This window comes from Triticum urartu, chromosome 1 (genome assembly GCF_003073215.2).
Source record: "Triticum urartu cultivar G1812 chromosome 1, Tu2.1, whole genome shotgun sequence".
NCBI lineage: Eukaryota > Viridiplantae > Streptophyta > Magnoliopsida > Poales > Poaceae > Triticum > Triticum urartu.
The window spans coordinates 381607977-381615637 of NC_053022.1; positions in this window are offsets into that span (position 1 = coordinate 381607977).

Below are 7661 nucleotides of genomic sequence, written 5' to 3' on the forward strand. Positions count from 1 at the left end.
ACGTCTCCTCCAACTTGATCCAGCAAGGGGGAAGGAGAGGTTGATGGAGATCCAGCAGCACGACGGCGTGGTGGTGGAAGCAACAGTGATCTCGGCAGGGCTTCGCCAAGCTCAGGGAGAGGGAGGAGTGTCACGGGAGGGAGAGGGAGGCGCCAGGGGCTAGGGTGCGGCTGCCCTCCCTCACCCCCACTATATATAGGACCCCTAGGGGGCACCGGCCCTAGGAGATGCAATCTCCAAGGGGGGCGACGGCCAAGGGGGGTGGAGTGCCCCCCAAGCCAAGTGGGGCGCCCCCACCCCTAGGGTTTCCAACCCTAGGCGCAGGGGGAGGCCCAATGGGGGGCGCACCAGCCCACTAGGGGCTGGTTCCCCTCCCACTTCAGCCCATGGGGCCCTCCGGGATAGGTGGCCCCACCCGGTGGACCCCCGGGACCCTTCCGGTGGTCCCGGTACAATACCGATTACCCCCGAAACTTTCCCGATGGCCGAAACTTGACTTCCTATATATAAATCTTCACCTCCGACCATTCCGGAACTCCTCGTGACGTCCGGGATCTCATCCGGGACTCGAACAACTTTCGGGTTACCGTATACTAATATCTCAACAACCCTAGCGTCACCGAACCTTAAGTGTGTAGACCCTACGGGTTCGGGAGACACGCAGACATGACCGAGACGACTCTCCGGTCAATAACCAACAGCGGGATCTGGATACCCATGTTGGCTCCCACATGCTCCTCGATGATCTCATCGGATGAACCACGATGTCGAGGATTCAATCAATCCGTATACAATTCCCTTTGTCAATCGGTACGTTACTTGCCCGAGACTCGATCGTCGGTATGCCAATACCTCGTTCAATCTCGTTACCGGCAAGTCACTTTACTCGTACCGTAATGCATGATCCCGTGATCAACCACTTGGTCACATTGAGCTCATTATGATGATGCATTATCGAGTGGGCCCAGAGATACCTCTCCGTCATACGGAGCGACAAATCCCAGTCTCGATTTGTGCCAACCCAACAGACACTTTCGGAGATACCCGTAGTGTACCTTTATAGTCACCCAGTTACGTTGTGACGTTTGGCACACCCAAAGCACTCCTACGGTATCCGGGAGTTGCACAAAGTTACACGATCTCATGGTCAAAGGAAAAGATACTTGACATTGGAAAAGCTCTAGCAAACGAACTACACGATCTTGTGCTATGCTTAGGATTAGGTCTTGTCCATCACATCATTCTCCTAATGATGTGATCCCGTTATCAATGACATCCAATGTCCATAGCCAGGAAACCATGACTATCTGTTGATCAACGAGCTAGTCAACTAGAGGCTTACTAGGGACATATTATGGTCTATGTATTCACACGTGTATTATGATTTCCGGATAATACAGTTATAGCATGAATAAAGACAATTATCACGAACAAAGAAATATAATAATAATACTTTTATTATTGCCTCTAGGGCATATTTCCAATAGGCTCCCACTTGCACTAGAGTCAATAATCTAGTTACATTGTGATGAATCGAACACCCATGGAATTCTGGTGTTGATCATGTTTTGACCTAGGGAGAGGTTTAGTCAACGGATCCGCTATATTCAGGTCCGTATGTACTTTACAAATCTCTATGTCTCCATCTTGAACATTTTCACGAATGGAGTTGAAGCAATGCTTGATGTGCCTTGTCTTCTTGTGAAAGCTGGGCTCCTTGGCAAGAGCAATAGCTCCAGTGTTGTCACAAAAGAGCTTGATCGGCCCCGACGCATTGGGTATGACTCCTAGGTCTGTGATGAACTCCTTCACCCATATTGCTTCATGTGCTGCCTCCGAGGCTGCCATGTACTCCGCTTCACATGTAGATCCCGCCACGACGCTCTGCTTGCAGCTGCACCAGCTCACTGCTCCACCATTCAACATATACACGTATCCGGTTTGTGACTTAGAGTCATCCAGATCTGTGTCGAAGCTAGCGTCGACGTAACCCTTTACGACGAGCTCTTCGTCACCTCCATAAACGAGAAACATTTCCTTAGTCCTTTTCAGGTACTTCAGGATATTCTTGACCGCTGTCCAGTGTTCCTTGCCGGGATTACTTTGATACCTTCCTACCAAACTTACGGCAAGGTTTACATCAGGTCTGGTACACAGCATGGCATACATAATAGAACCTATGGCTGAGGCATAGGGGATGATACTCATCTCTTCTATATCTTCTGCCGTGGTCGGGCATTGAGCCGAGCTCAATTTCATACCTTGCAGAACAGGCAAGAACCCTTTCTTGGACTGATCCATTTTGAACTTCTTCAAAATCGTATCAAGGTACGTGCTTTGTGAAAGACCTATGAGGCGTCTCGATCTATCCCTATAGATCTTGATGCCTAATATATAAGCAGCTTCTCCAAGGTCCTTCATTGAAAAACTCTTATTCAAGTAGGCCTTGATGCTGTCCAAGAGTTCTATATCATTTCCCATCAAAAGTATGTCATCTACATATAGTATGAGGAATGCTACAGAGCTCCCACTCACTTTCTTGTAAACGCAGGCTTCTCCATAAGTCTGCGTAAACCCAAATGCTTTGATCATCTCATCAAAGCGAATGTTCCAACTCCGAGATGCTTGCACCAGCCCATAAATCGAGCGTTGGAGCTTGCACACCTTGTCAGCATTCTTAGGATCGACAAAACCTTCCGGCTGCATCATATACAATTCTTCCTTAAGGAAACCATTAAGGAAACCATTAAGGAATGCCGTTTTGACGTCCATTTGCCATATTTCATAATCGTAGAATGCGGCAATTGCTAACATGATTCGGACGGACTTTAGCTTCGCTACCGGTGAGAAAGTCTCATCGTAGTCAACCCCTTGAACTTGTCGATAACCCTTAGCGACAAGCCGAGCTTTATAGATGGTCACATTACCATCCGCGTCTGTCTTCTTCTTAAAGATCCATTTATTTTCTATGGCTCGCCGTTCAACGGGCAAGTCAGTCAAAGTCCATACTTCGTTTTTATACATGGATCCTATCTCGGATTTCATGGCTTCTAGCCATTTGTCGGAATCCGGTCCCGCCATCGCTTCTTCATAGTTCGAAGGTTCACCGTTGTCTAACAACATGATTTCCAAGACAGGGTTGCCGTACCACTCTGGTGCGGAACGTGTTCTTGTGGACCTTCGAATTTCAGTAGGAGCTTGATCAGAAGTATCTTGATCATCATCAATAACTTCCTCTCTAGTCGGTGCAGGCACCTCAGGAACATTTTCTTGAGTTGCGCCATTTGCCGTTTCAAGAGGTAATACCTCATCAAGTTCTACTTTCCTCCCACTTACTTCTTTCGAGAGAAACTCTTTCTCCAGAAAGATTCCGTTCTTGGCAACAAAGATCTTGCCTTCGGATCTTAGGTAGAAGGTATACCCAATAGTTTCTTTAGGGTATCCTATGAAGACGCATTTTTCCGACTTGGGTTCGAGCTTCTCAGGTTGAAGTTTCTTGACATAAGCATCGCATCCCCAAACTTTTAGAAACGACAGCTTAGGTTTCTTCCCAAACCATAATTCATACGGTGTCGTCTCAACGGATTTCGACGGAGCCCTATTTAAAGTGAATGCGGCAGTCTCTAAAGCATAGCCCCAAAAAGATAACGGCAAATCGGTAAGAGACATCATAGATCGCACCATATCTAATAGAGTGCGATTACGACGTTCGGACACACCGTTACGCTGAGGTGTTCCAGGAGGCGTGAGTTGTGAAACTATTCCACATTTTCTTAAGTGTGTGCCAAATTCGTGACTCAAGTATTCTCCTCCACGATCTGATCGTAGAAACTTGATTTTCCTGTCACGTTGATTCTCAACCTCACTCTGAAATTCCTTGAACTTTTCAAAGGTTTCAGATTTGTGTTTCATTAAGTAGACATACCTATATCTACTCAAGTCATCAGTGAGGGTGAGAACATAACGATAGCCACCGCGAGCCTCAACACTCATTGGACCGCACACATCAGTATGTATGATTTCCAATAAGTTGGTTGCTCGCTCCATTGTTCCTGAGAACGGAGTCTTGGTCATTTTTCCCATGAGGCATGGTTCGCACGTGTCAAATGATTCATAATCAAGAGACTCTAAAAGTCCATCTGCATGGAGCTTCTTCATGCGTTTGACACCTATGTGACCAAGGCGGCAGTGCCACAAGTATGTGGGACTATCATTATCAACCTTACATCTTTTGGTACTCACACTATGAATATGTGTAGTAATACGCTCGAGATTCATTAAGAATAAACCATTGACTATCGGAGCATGACCATAAAACATATCTCTCATATAAATAGAACAACCATTATTCTCGGATTTAAATGAGTAGCCATCTCGTATTAAACGAGATCCTGATACAATGTTCATGCTCAAACATGGCACTAAATAACAATTATTGAGGTTTATAACTAATCCCATAGGTAAATGTAGAGGTAGCGTGCCGACGGCGATCACATCGACCTTGGAACCATTCCCGACGCGCATCGTCACCTCGTCCTTCGCCAGTCTCCGTTTATTCCGCAGCTCCTGCTGTGAGTTACAAATATGAGCAACGGCACCGGTATCATATACCCAGGAGTTACTACGAGCACTGGTAAGGCACACATCAATTACATGTATATCAAATATACCTTTGGTGTTGCCGGCCTTCTTGTCCGCTAAGTATTTGGGGCAGTTCCGCTTCTAGTGACCCTTCCCTTTGCAATAAAAGCACTCTGTCTCAGGCTTGGGTCCATTCTTTGACTTCTTCCCAACAGCTTGCTTGCCGGGCGCAGAAACTTCCTTGCCATCCTTCTTGAAGTTCTTTTTACCCTTGCCCTTCTTGAAATTAGTGGTTTTATTCATCATCAACACTTGATGTTCCTTCTTGACTTCTACCTCTGCTGATTTCAGCATAGCAAATACTTCAGGAATGGTCTTTACCATCCCCTGCATATTGAAGTTCATCACAAAGCTCTTGTAGCTTGGTGGAAGCGACTGGAGGATTCTGTCAATGACCGCGTCATCCGGGAGATTAACTCCCAGCTGAGTCAAGCGGTTATGTAACCCAGACATAGTGAGTATGTGCTCACTGACAAAACTATTTTCCTCCATCTTACAGCTGAAGAACTTATCGGAGACTTCATATCTCTCGATCCGGGCATGAGCTTGAAAAACCATTTTCAGCTCTTCGAACATCTCATATGCTCCATGTCTCTCAAAACGCTTTTGGAGCCCCGGCTCTAAGCTGTAAAGCATGCCGCACTGAACAAGGGAGTAGTCGTCAATACGTGTCTGCCAAGCGTTCATAACGTCTTGGTTCTGTGGGACGGGAGCTTCACCTAGCGGTGCTTGTAGGACATAATCTTTCTTGGCAGCTATGAGGATGATCCTCAGGTTTCGGACCCAGTCCGTATAGTTGCTACCATCGTCTTTCAGCTTGGTTTTCTCTAGGAACGCGTTGAAGTTGAGGACTACGTTGGCCATTTGATCTACAAGACATATTGCAAAGATTTTAGACTAAGTTCATGATAATTAAGTTCATCTAATCAAATTATTATGAACTCCCACTTAGATTAGACATCCCTCTAGTCATCTAAGTATTACATGATCCGAGTTAACTAGGCCGTGTCGATCATCACGTGAGACGGACTAGTCAACGTCGGTGAACATCTTCATGTTGATCGTATCTTCTATACGACTCATGCTCGACCTTTCGGTCTTCTGTGTTCCGAGGCCATGTCTGTACATGCTAGGCTCGTCAAGTTAACCCTAAGTGTTTTGCATGTGTAAAACTGTCTTACACCCGTTGTATGTGAACGTAAGGATCTATCACACCCGATCATCACGGCGTGCAAAACGCGAACTTTAGCAACGGTGCACAGTTAGGGGAGAACACTTCTTGAAATTGTTATGAGGGATCATCTTATTTACTACCGTCGTTCTAAGTAAACAAGATGCAAACATGATAAACATCACATGCAATCAAAAATAATACGTGACATGATATGGCCAATATCACATAGCTCCTTTGATCTCCATCTTGGGGCTCCATGATCATCTTGTCACCGGCTTGACACCATGATCTCCATCATCATGATCTCCATCATCGTGTCTCCATGAAGTTGCTCGCCAACTATTACTTCTACTACTATGGCTAACGCGTTTAGCAATAAAGTAAAGTAATTTACATGGCGTTTCTCAATGACTCGCAGGTCATATAAAAGAATAAAGACAACTCCTATGGCTCCTGCCGGTTGTCATACTCATCGACATGCAAGTCGTGATTCCTATTACAATAGCATGAACATCTCATACATCACATATAGATCATTCATCATTCATCACAACTTTGGCCATATCATATCACAAACCACTTGCTGCAAAAACAAGTTAGACGTCCTCTAATTGTTGTTGCAAGTTTTACGTGGCTGAATTAGGGTTCTAGTAAGAACGTCTTCTTACCTACGTTAAAGCCACAACGTGATTTGTCAACTTCTATTTACCCTTCATAAGGACCCTGTTCATCGAATCCGCTCCAACTAAAGTGGGAGAGACAGACACCCGCCAGCCACCTTATGCAACTAGTGCATGTTAGTCGGTGGAACCGGTCTCACGTAAGCGTACGTGTAAGGTTGGTCCGGGCCGCTTCATCCCACAATACCGCTGAAGCAAGAAAAGACTAGTAGCGGCAAGAAAGTTGACAAATCTACGCCCACAACAAATTGTGTTCTACTCGCGCAAGAAGAACTACGCATAGACCTAGCTCATGATGCCACAATTGCCTAGCATGAGAGGGAAAGGCAAGATCAACATGTTGGACGATCCATGACAATATAATTTATCTCAGATGTAAGAAAACATAACCCATTATGTTGTCTTCCTTGTCGAACGTCAACTCTTTAGCATGTCATATTTCAATGAGTGCTCACAAACATAAAAGATGTCCAAGATAGTATATTTATATGTGAAAAAATCTCTTTCTTTATTACTTCTTATTAATTGCAACAATGACCAAAACTATGTTTGTCAACTTTTAACAACTTTTATTCATCATACTTTTATATGTGAAGTCATTACTCTCCATATGGTCCTTATGATCTCTATATTTCTTTCTATTTCTTTTTCTTTTGTTTTATTCCCTCAAGATCATAGCAAAATAATCAAGCCCTTGACTCAACACTAATATTTATTATATAAAGCTCACGGACTCGATTACATAGAAGGATCATAGAGCAAAACTCAAAACTAGATCATACTAAAACTTTATTCTACTAGATCAAGATATTACCAAAAGGATCGAACTAAGAAGAACGGTAAAGATAAAAATGATGGTGATAGTATACCTGTTGGGGAACGTAGCAGAAAACAAAAATTTTCCTACGGTTTCACCAAGATCCATCTATGAGTTCATCTAGCAGCGAGTGATTGGATGCATCTACATACCTTTGTAGATCGCGAGCGGAAGCGTTCAAAGAACGGGGTTGATGTAGTCGAACACGAGGTGATCCAAATCACCGATGACCAAGCGCCGAACGGACGGCACCTCCACGTTCAACACACGTATGGAGCGGATGACGTCTCGTCCTTTCTTGATCCAGCAAGGGGGGAGGAGAGGTTGATGAAGATCCAGCAGCACGACG